This window comes from Blennius ocellaris (genome assembly GCF_963422515.1).
Source record: "Blennius ocellaris genome assembly, chromosome: 17".
Lineage (NCBI taxonomy): Eukaryota > Metazoa > Chordata > Actinopteri > Blenniiformes > Blenniidae > Blennius > Blennius ocellaris.
Window position 1 is genome coordinate 13,037,233 of NC_137666.1, and position 12,187 is coordinate 13,049,419.

Consider the following 12,187-nt stretch of genomic DNA (forward strand, 5'->3'; position numbering starts at 1 on the left):
CCAGTACCGGGAATAGTCCATGAGACTTGCTACGGTAGGGCCATCAGGGCGGCTAAGATCCTTGTAGATAGGCCAAAGTGGTACTCTCAGGACTTTCCTGTGGCTTCCTGGAAGGGGAACAATGAAATGCCCTTTTCCCCCGCTTCCTTTTTCTTGTGAAAAACGTAAACAGTTATTAATACCCCCCAGTTGATAACCGTGTTAAGAAGTGTGTAAAACCACGACAGCTTAGAAATGCAGGTGTCCCGTGACTTTCTTGATGACTGTTTTTTGATCTCAGTGGAAAAACTCGTGAGATCATGGAAAGAGAAATCACAAGTAGTTAGAAAAAGACAACAGTCCTCTGGGAGACGGGCAGAACTTACACCCAACAACGTAATCGTGTGACGTCAGCAAGAGACCCCTGATCTCGGTGTCGTCTCTCAAACATTGCTGGAGAGAAAGCAATATACTTCCATTTTAATAAGGAAAGGTCCTGTGTGTCTGGAGCTAAAGGAGATATGAACAGGAGCCCCGCAGCATGTTTCCATGGCATTCTGACATTTTGAGCTTCAGTTATCTCCGACTGTTTTTCTGTGGTTCAGCTGATTAACTGAGTAAGAAACCTTTTTCAAACCCTGTGAATTGTGTTTGCTCTTGTTGCTTCAAACCATAGTTTATATCCTGGATTGGTACTTAAAGACAAGGTGCACAGTGCAGGGAAGCCTAAAGGAAGCCTATTAATTTACCTTTGGAAAAGTGTAGAAAATGTGACTGCAGCACATAAAACATACTAAATGACACCACAGACTAACACACAGCCACCTCATGAATAAATGTGAATTAATAGACTGTACATTTTATGAAATCTAAACCAAATATTGAACATTAATAACCTCCAGAAGAACCCCCGGGACGTTATACATTGTAACCACCTCGTGTTGAAATTGCCATGCTCCTCATGATAAATAAACACATTAGGACAAAGATCTGTGACCTCCATCACTCTACTCAACATATGCAATACAAAGGTCAGAGGTCAATGGTAACTTTATTGATACCCATAGGTCTACTTTTGTGCAGCAGGAGAGGGCCTCTGACAGTACATACAGGTATATTAAAACGCAGGACAGTAAAAAGCCTTAGGGACACTGACACAGACGGGCACTCACAGGCTCACTGACAGGTTAAAAAGTAAATAAATGAATAAATAAATAGAAGGAACCTCTAACGTACTACTATGAAAGCTTGTTGATAAAGATAGAGAAGGGACAATAAATAGATACAAATCAGGTCAAAATTCATTATATAACAAGACCCAAGTGCATTCAAGACTGATTTAGAAGGGCAATAGCAGCACGGTTTGACTCCTGACATGTAGGGTAAATACGTGAAAAAGTAAATATATACCTCGACTTTCTGTCACTCATCAATATGTCTATATGCAAACATTATTTGTGTACTTTTCCATTGTACTTGTACTTGTTTACATGTGTATATGTGTAAATGTTATGCTAATATCAGCTGTTGCTATTTACGGCTGCAAAGAAACCCTCAAACAAATTTCTTGTGAACATACCTTGAAAAAAATATCTTTATTAATTCTGATTCTAATTTCATCCTACACCTACAAGGACATGATTTAGCCTTAATTTGGTCTATATTACAGTCGAAAACCCACCAATCATGACCTCTAAAGCTCAAAAACATGCTCAATCTTGCTATTTCAAAATGTACTAAATATTTTTTCAACCCATTCAGCTCCTCACCACAACTTATTTACTTTATGTGAAACACGAGGATGCAAACCAAAACCTTTCATGACCTTTTCCTAGAAAGCAGCAAATACATTTTCCATAATGTTGAAGTATCCCAGAAAAATAACAAACAACTCCAAAGCATGTTATGATTAGTCGAAGGCCTACTTGTTCACAAATGTATTTATAATATCCCGTCGATTCAGAATGTGAAACTGTTTAGAGGAGTGAGTTTTGGCCTTTGGATGTTCCTTCATATATAGAGTTCATGGAAGAAACACTTGATTGCATCTCGATCTATAAGTAATGTCCTAAAGTCTGTAAATCTTTTCTTCAACTGCCCCGCTGGTGGTCAGATGTGCCAACATTCATTCTGTGAGCAGTAAGATCAGGACTTGGGGTGAGGGGGGGTTGGGGGGGGGGGGGGGGGGGGGGGGCTTGAATGTGTCTCGCACACCATTGTTGGCATGAGATGCAGTATCTTTAAAAGTGTGTGAGAGCATGTGTGCCTGGCTATGTATTAAAACTGTTGTCAGAGTCGTCTGAGTGAAGTCACTGATAGCTCTTCTAGCTCATTCTTGGAATTCTTTCCAATGGAAACAATCCCATCGCTGATCCCAGTGTGTCAGCAGAGTCTGACCTGCCAACCCCCAAATTCTCCCGGACTCCCAACTATAGTCCACATTAACACCGTTTCTCTGTCACTCCTCCACACATTTCCTATAACATAACCTCCCCCTCTCCCTCGGTGTGTCAGAGGAGAAAAATAATGCTTGACTTTTTTCCAGTCCTTCTTCACATTTTTTTTTTTTTAATACTTCTTTCTTCAGTTTGGTTGTTTTTCTTGTTCTTTCTATATTTTGCTCTCCCAGGCTTTCATCCCATTCTGTTGTTTCAGCAAGTTTCCCATACTTACACAACAGCCGAAATGTACACTGCATTCCCACCGCACAGGTTGTGTTTCATTATAAACAGTGCCCCCGTTCTTATAACCCTGCTATTTTAGCACTGCAACCAAGCCAAGGAGATGCTTTTATCCTGTGTCTATGCATAACTGTCTGTGTGTTTTGCACTCAGCTTGCAATGGGGCGCATGGAGGTTTTTATGCACTGGATAACTGCGTCTGTTATTACAAGTGCCATGTGCGTAAGGGAAAGATTCTTTTCCCATGGTTCCTCAAGTGTGAGAAGCAAGCAGAGCTCTCAGGACATGAAGCAAAAAACTCTAGATAGTTATTTATAACTTGTCTGGAGAAGGCCCACCGAGCGTAGACACATATCTGGCACCATCAACAAGGGAAGAGCTAGAATAAGATGTGGTGAGAGGCGCGCAACAAGGAGGGGGCATTAAAAGGTGAAGGGAAAAAAAGGGGAACACGGAAGAGGTAGAGCGTAAAAAGGCCTCAACTATGAACTGTGTTGCATAAGTCACGGAAAATGAGTTTGAGTTACTGGTCGCTTCTTTATAAAGTAGCAGATTTATTTGCTGAGAAAGGAGGTAACTTCATTTTATATCATCTCCCTCAAACTAATTTGTGCGAGTACATACAAGTGTATTTTTTTATGTGGAGTCACAGTGACACATTAGCTGAGGTCTCAGCACTATGTGGGTCATCCTGATGACTGATTTACTCAGTAAGTTCACCTAAGTCAGTAAGTTGGAGGAAGATGCTCTATAATCTGGATATTAGCACTTCTCACAGCTGAGCTACCAGCATGCAAACAGTACCGGAAATATAGACCGGCGGATGTTAACCTTGCTTGCCATGCATGAGTAATTGTAAAGTTTTGGAAAGACACTGTAAAAAAAAAAAGCCATGCATGCACATGGAAAATATGTAATCTCCACAGCAAGCCTGGGCTCGAATCAGAGATATTCTCGCTGTGAATTAAGAGTGTTTACCACCACACCACCATGCCACCACAACAATTTTTTTTATTAATATTTGAAAATAAAAAATAGTATCGAAGTTGAAAATGGAACTGCCAGCACAGTGATGGGAGCAGCAGCTCCGCAGGTCACTTTTCTGTATTGAAAATATAAAAAAATAAAAGAATAACAGCCCATTATCACTAAAAGTATTAGTTTAATGCTGTCTAAAGATAATAAAAGGTTAATGACTGGTTATAAGATCCGGTGAGCTACAATAAACTGCAAAACAAGCAAAAAAGCTCGCTTGGGAAGTCGCTCAGTGTCAGCCTGCCCTAATAAAATTTAACTAATGTTCTTTCCAAATGACACCGTGAACTACATGCACGAGGACGACGTGGAAAAAGAAAAAGGAAAGAAATGTCATGTGACTGCTATAAAGTAAGTTTTTCTATAACCCGCGATAATTAAAACAACCACCACACAAAAAGTTGAAATCACAGTGAGGGGCTCGGCTTTCACATCAAGCAGGACGTAACCTATCTGCTGGATTTGCAGCTTCTACACGTTCAAACCGACAAGTCTGAGCACCCTGGGACTCGTTGTGTGTTTTACTGTGATGTAAGGTGCATCTCTATCTCATCCCCAAGCTTTTAAAGCTTTGATCAATGGAGGGCTGCTGGCATCCACTTTGTGTGGTAGTTTTGTGTGTTAATGTGCTAAGCCACAGGCTGCTGCTCTTCCATAGGCTGTCGTTGACAAAAATAGGCGTCTTATGGCCTCACCACTCTAATCCTTATAGCCTAAAGAGACCAGACAAGGCAAGGAAGGCAATGAGACAGGATTGCACAGACAGACACGATCAGGGTTAACAGTAACAGTAATCTGCAAGTGGTGTTACACGTGTAAAAAAAAAGAAAAGAAGACGAGCCCAGTTTGACAGCCCATGTCCCCACTTTCAACTTCCATAAAAGCACAATGGGTCAGAAGAGGTAAGAATATTAAATAGAAAACAAACCATTTTTTTCCTCTTGTAAATCTCATTAAAGTGCTATCAATAGACTCCAAAATGAAAATAAACCAAAACACGAGTACAATGCCCGAAAAAGTCACTCCGTCTCCCCCAACTCAGGCTTATGTAAGAAGAATGGCATGTCTAACATGAATTAATGCTGCTGCCGCTGTCAACATGTATCAGTCAATTTGATCTTAACTTCAGTTGTAAAAAAAAAAAAAAAAGCTGCACTCGGCTTGGCTTATCTCCCAACATGGCTTTTATCAAGCGCTGAGTTCATGTTTTATGTTGCTCGTGGATTCAAATGACTGTGATTCTTTTTTGGGGGGGGGGGTTCTTGAAAGAAAATGTGATTAAAAGCACCTGATCACTTTGCTTTTGGTGGATTATTTCAGACAGTCCTCATTAATCTTGCGGATGTTCTGTTCTTTTTATAAGGTGGGTTGGCACCGGACTGCAAAAATGTGAGCTTGTTTCGAAGCGAAGATTTTCCGTTCCCCGGTGAAGTGATGCTTTGACCCTGGAGAAGTTTACACTGATAAAGCTATACACTTCTCTGAGTCTTTCAGATAGAGTGCATGCCATAGGGAGCAGGTCATGGAAAAGTCTCCAGTCAGACTAAGTGCGCTCTCTCTTTTCCTCTTGTCTGTCAGTCCACCTCCACCTCACTCACGTACATGTACATGCAGGGCGTACATGCTCGGATACACTCTGACACATTGACCGATCTACTCACACATCACTGAACGCTGAGGTAATTTGTAACAGTAGAAACGGCTCATAACTGTGGGTAAAAGAAACAAATGACACATGCGAGGATTTACACTACTTTAAAAGGCTATGTAGGAGAAGTCAGTCAGGAGGTATATCTTCAGTACCATGCTGAATGACACATTGCTAGCAAGGGGTTCATGTGGGGGGGCATAGTGACACAGACAAAACCTTTTGAGCTCTGGAAAAGATGGTCCAGAAATATACATACATACCTGTCTGTGATCTCAAACAGCATTTAAGGAAAGACTATTGAAACAGTGTGACGCCTGGCGTTTATACACTCTTCAAACACATTGATGAAGGGGCATACCGATAATAATGAATATATCCACATTCAGATGCTGGAGACTTGTTATTTTTTTTATGTTAATGGATAAAAATCGGGTGTTTAAATGAGTGCTATAATCAACCGTGGTACTCAATCTTATGAAAATGAAATTGTTATGTTGTGTTGTATTAATGCATCGGGACTGTTTCCTATGTTTTGGCACTATATGGTCATTTGAAGATAAAATTCATGGTTTTTACATTGGTTTAAACGTGAAATATTCTTGTTGTGTATGTTCAATGTTAGTGGAAAGGTCTTCCAAAGAAAAAGAATAAGGAAAAGAAAGTAATGAGAAAATGGGAAATGACTGAGAACTTGATTGATACTACATCCCATGTAACAAGCTGAACAATGTGTACACAATAGAATAGAATGGAATAGAATAGAATAGAATATGTGGAAGGCTTTCATGAGTATGGAAATAACCACTCACAGAAAACTACAATAAATACTGTTTACAATGTATTTTTGTTGCTGTTGTTGTCATTGTAAACACGAACACACATTGTTTCTCCAGCTGTATTTACAGAGCTGCACACACACAGCGCCCCCTCTCGGCCGCCAGGTGTAACGACAGGTGAGAGGTAACAAGTTGAGGGGTCGCCTGCAGCAAAAGCCTGCTGCAACATTTACAGCCCGAAAAGACACTCAGAACATGCAAAGTTGCCTTCATTGGGCTAGGAGTAAAGATCAGTTAGGTGCCAAATTGTTTTAATCGCCGGGAGCTGTTTGGTTTGATAGATAATCTTCCCTGGTTCGCTCACGTTAGCACGCTGCTAGCTGGCTGGCTAATACTATGTCGCAACCGAGTCACTGCGGCTAACGAGGCCAGCGCTCCCGAAGATAACTTTAACGGCGGAGGAAAACCACGAAAAGGTGAGTGTGTTGTGAAGTGCCACCGTGTGAGAACTGTTCACCGGCAGCAATCGCTGAAGTGAGCTCAGTTGAGATCTCTTTTGAGTAGTTCCATTTGTTTTGCGGAGTGTTTTAGCCGTTAGCATCTTAGCATTGGCGTTAGCGGTGAGACCACCTGCAGTGCAGCTGCAGACTTCAGGTTGTTTCTAATTAAGAGTTCTACTTTTTTAAAGGCTTCAATTATAGTTTATGTTGGATTTTAGTGTGGTCAAACATGATGTTATGGTGTTTCCACTTCAAAGCGCAACAACATTAGCTTTTTCTACTGTCGTTTGTGTGTTTGCATGAAAACAAATAATTCTCGAAGAGAGGATTATTTACATGGAAAACGTGGCACATCTCTAAGCTTTTAGTTATACGTTGGCCAACTCGAGCAGTCTCTTGTTTGTTCCCCTCCTGCCGCACCCAGGTGCTGTGCCAAATGCATGAGAAATAATTCAACATCTGCTTAAAGGTCTTCTTGTTTTTGTTGCTTCAGCCAGGCGTGGTTTCACTCAGTTTCCTTCCCTGGCTTCATCTGACAGATTAAACACTTCAGAGGTGCAATCATTCAAACAAAACAACCTTTAAATCAATTCTATTGATGTTTCAAAAGGAAAGTTATGTCAGATAGTTGTAACATGTTTTTTTTTTTTTTTTAAGTGAGCTGTTCTGTAGAATGCATGCAAAGAAATGATAAACTAAATAGAAAAAAAAACTTGAAGTGTGATCAAAGAAACTAAAGAGCAGAAGTGCGATCTCTCCAGGACTTCTGGATCACAAGCAGATTAAAGCTGAAGTCCCCAAATAGTCATTTTGGAGGTTTGTTTTACACTTCACTCTAAGTTCAGTTATTACTGTGTGTGAATACTTTGCATGGCAGTTGTCATTATTTTTTTGGGAGTGATTGTATGGCTTTGGATCATGTCAAGTTGAATGAAATAAAATGTGTTATATTAGTAATAGTGCCAGGTACAGGCTCCTGATGGCCCTATGTACGAGTTGGTTTCTTTGTTAATTCTACCTCTCGTTAAACTTCTGTAAATGTCATCTCGTATTTGTAGTACATGGGTAAAATAATCTTTTCCTGATATAAAGTTGAACTTTTTCCCAATACGTCGACACGGTTCTCTGGTTAAATATTTTTTTACCTCTTTGTGCACTTTGTCTGCTTATAAAAGATATATGTCCATTTTAATAAATTAAGCTATACTGGGCATTTTCTCCCATAGTTTAATTCAAACTGGGAAAATGAGGGAAATTGTGGTGTATATGTTGTGAGTTTGGAAATAACTTGGCTCAACTTTATTTTTTTTATTATTATGTTCAGATCCTTTGAGATGCACCTGTGATACTAACCCACACCATCTACCTGTGGATGAGGTTAAGCACTGAAGCTATTTTTCCTACTGGTTCTATCCACAAAGTCGTGTTTTCCCCCTTAAGTCCGTTATTTCCCAAGTTTATTGCATTTGTGAGATGTGCACCCTCCACTGTTCTCATGCATAATCCTCCCCTATGTTAATGATTTATCACTGAAAACTGTCTGGGGTCATTTTCAAGTGTCCTATACAGAAGGCGTGTCTAATCCTGCTCTTCTTGGACTCCTGTCCTGCATGCTTTAGGTCTTTCAACCAGCAGTTCACAGAGTTCAGGTCTGTTAAAGTAGGTAGACATCTCCGTCATGTATCATATTAGGAACTGTGATGTTGATATGATTCATGAGAATTACAAACATTAATGTGGATATGTTTTTTTACATGCCTATCACTTCTGCACAGAGAATGATAAAAAAAACTGCCAGACTTTTTCAGAGAGAGAGTTATGAAGCCATGAGAAAAGTCTTGATGTTGTGAAATGGATCCGAGATCGTTTTTCCAGTGCGATTCGTGAGATCTCTCGAGATCTTGCCTCGGGAGTTTTCAAGAGTTTCCGTGGCCGCAAAAACGTCAACAAACCGGTTGTGTTCCATAACATTTAAATGCTGGAAATACATGTTTGTAAGAGTGTAATGAAGAATTTCCTTCAGAAAGGTATTGACAACCTATTAGAGGTGTACATCGACAACTAAAACACAACCTAAATGTTTTCATTTTTACCATGTGGATTCTGGTAGAGTAACATTAAGCTGAGATGGTTTATGACATCTGTAACGCGCCAAAACTACCATAAATGAGGGAAACGAAACTTTCCACTATTACGTAATGGTTAATAACTAACTTTATGATGTTGGGCTTAAGCAGGTACTGTACAATTTTTGATTCTCTCTTTTGTTTTTTCATATATTTGTCACACAAGCTTGTTTTTAACCATTAAAAACAGTGATTTGGAAGATCTGTCAGATATTGAAAGTTGAAGTCATTTTGGGAAAAAAAAAAGTAAGAAGCACTCAGTCATAGCACATATTTTAAGAACTGTACACTCCGTCCATCTCGTCATGAGTCGGTCAAGAAGGGACGGTGTTTTTAAATGTGTTACAGCATCAAGCCAGAAAGCAAAACTAATGGACTGAAAAACTCTTTCTTCCCCGTTGCCATCAGACTTTTGAACAGCTTCTGACATGTTTACATTGCACATCTCACTTTCGCACTAATATTTTTGCACTGCTCTGTTACTTTATTTAATTAAATTTTTTAGATTTTATTCTCTTGTGTATATACTTATTTATATAGGTCGGCTTCAGGGTGGACGGCAAAATAAGAATTTCATTCACTGTGAAACCTGGCTTTTACTGGTGATATGACAAATAAAACACCTTGAACCTTGAACCTTGAGTTGCTTCCACTTGTGTTATGCTCTGGAAATTTTTTGCCATTACCTATTTCATTCCTCTCCCCTCTGTCTTTTCCTTCTCCGTCTCTTACACAAACACACACCACTTAGTTTCATTGTTTAGCCTAGACATGCTTGACCTCTTCACTCCGCTTTGCTCTGTTGGGATGTCTGGTCTTAGCTTAAAGTTAGGAATGTGAATCGACTGCCAGGGAATTCAGACTTGGACTGTGAGTGAAGTGCGCCGTGCGTTGTGTGTGGTGCAGTGCTCGGGGGGGGGGGGGGGGGGGGAGCGCCCGGAGGATCATTACTATGGTGATTAAATAAATGTTGAAATGGATGGGGGCTAAATCAAACTCACAAGCGGTAGTAGCCGTGGAGTATGAAAACAATTGTTTCCGTGGATGCCTCGCATAAATAGCATTGCGTCCCTTGTGTTCATGGCGGGCGGAAAAAAAAACATGTTGATTTAACACTTTCATTTCCATATTTCCATTCACCTCAACACATCCGTGCCTCCAGGTGTGTCAGGCCTTTTTTTTTGCTGCGTGTATGAATAGACTCATCCGGTTGTTCCACCAGCCACCCAAGGGTGTGTTGTTTTTTTATTTTTTTATTTTTTTTTGCATGTGTGGGGACACAACCTAATTGTTGTAATTGTGCTGAGCAAGCCCGTTTCCTCGCCTCTCCCATTTTCCGTCGTTACAGGCAGTAACCCTTAAACCCTCATCGCCAGCATAATCATGAGCACAAACACACTTGCGTTGTTTTAAATGCACCTGCAGCCACTTGGGCTGCCACTGTGAGACGTGCTGTGTCATGGTGCCACCGCCGGTGTCAACAAGGGCAGGATGATGACAGTCAGGGGCTCCTAGTGTGAACCAAAGATCTGCGTAATCATAACAGTAATTGAGGTGGAAAGTATACATAAGGATTATGTACCAGAAGCAAACACACACATTAAAAAAAAAAAAAAAAAAAAGTTTCACAGCAGCACCAGCCGAAAATCGCCGCATCAGCAAAGCCAAGCCCTGATTAAATTAAGACTTCGTACTTCATCTGTAGACCTTCTTCTCTCGGGACTTGGTTGTAATTGAGGTTTTCTACTTTGACACTTTAACCAAATGAGTTTTACTACAGCCAAAATATGTTATGAAAGGTTGTTCCTCCTTTTTTGCATTCCCATTTGACTCCTTCTTTAAGTACTTTGATATTTTCCTATCAGGTTCGTGTCACAACCTGTCCTCAAAGTATTTAGCATTTTATAAAGTCTTTTGTGTCCAGTCAGTTGCTTTGTAGAAACGGCTTTACCAGACTGAAAAGATCATCTGAAGTTCAGCAGAAATAATGTGATACTTTAACATCCATGAGAGAGATTGTATTTTTTTGTTTTTCATTTATAGCAGTGAGGAGTGACTTGGTATTGTAACCGTATTTGATTCCTCATGTGTCGGTGAAACCAAATATTTGCTGCCGCGCACGGAGTTATCAAACCCACATCTTGTGATTGGAAGACATCGCACTCTTGACTGTTCCCACGGGGCAATTAAAGCCTCTTTCTGGGAGGTGTTTACTGAACACATCATTTCACCAGGTCTGTTCAGTCGTGATATACTCCCGGATTAAGGCTAAACACATGGCGCCGACTGTTGCAGCCTTTTGAACTCAAACTTGTGTGTACTTGTAGCAGTTGGTGTCCTTCCTGGTGAGGTTGCTCTCACATCAAACCTGACTGCGAGTGTGGTGGTCACCCTTCCCCTGCCCTAATGCACCGCATTCAGTCCCACAACTCAACTGCACTGACCTAATAACTGCAAAGTGTGAAAGCATTCACTGTACATGAGATCCAAATGTGTGTTCACACATGCCGTCCACTGCAGCTCATCGCAATCAGGGTTATGGTTCATGTTTGACTACATGAATGCTTTGTGAACGCCCTTCAGGCCTACACAGGTTATTGATACCGAATTACAATTGGAGAGCAACAACTGAGCAAATAAGCCCTTAAATTAAAGTGGCACTGATCGTACAACTGAAGTGGGAATGCCCTTGTGGATTTACTGTGTGAGCTGCAAGTGTAACTTTAGCTTTGGAAGATGGTCACCTCTAGTGGTACGGAAATGATCAGGGATCCCCGCCGGCATGTCGAGATGAGTCCCTTTTAACTTATCAGATATGTCATGGACAACTGAAGGTCCCATCATTGGGTTTTGAATTTCAGGAGGATTACAGGCTCGGTTCACGTCTGACCGTCTGCGATCTCCACAATGTTGCGGCTTCTGTTATGAGCGTGCATAATCGGTGGTCTGTGTACTTGTACCACTGCCACTGATATTCACAGAGTATCGGTCTGATGTCTTGTTTGTGTCTGTTTCGGTTTCATACCAGCTACTGCAGCACTGTTTTAAATTGCTCGGTCATGCTTTCACTCATGAAGATTTGCCCCACGAAACAAATTACCGCAACTGAAATTGTGCTGAAAATTCTTAAGCCACATTTTCATTCGTTATATTTTGTAGTTATTTTAGCACCACATCTTATGTGTGATTCAAAGAGTACCAACTTCTGGCAGTGACTCTCTCTCACGTGTTGTATAACAGTTATTTGGAATAAACATGTTGGCTGCAAGCCAGAGAAAACTCCAGTGGAATAGATTTTTTATGCTCCAGTTTTTGCACTTACGGTATTGTGATAGAGTTTCAAAAAATATATATTTTGTGAAAGAAAGTTTGAATATTGCTGCTTATTCATGAGATTTGCACTGCCTTCTAGAAAACGAGAACAGGGTAGTGATGTGCA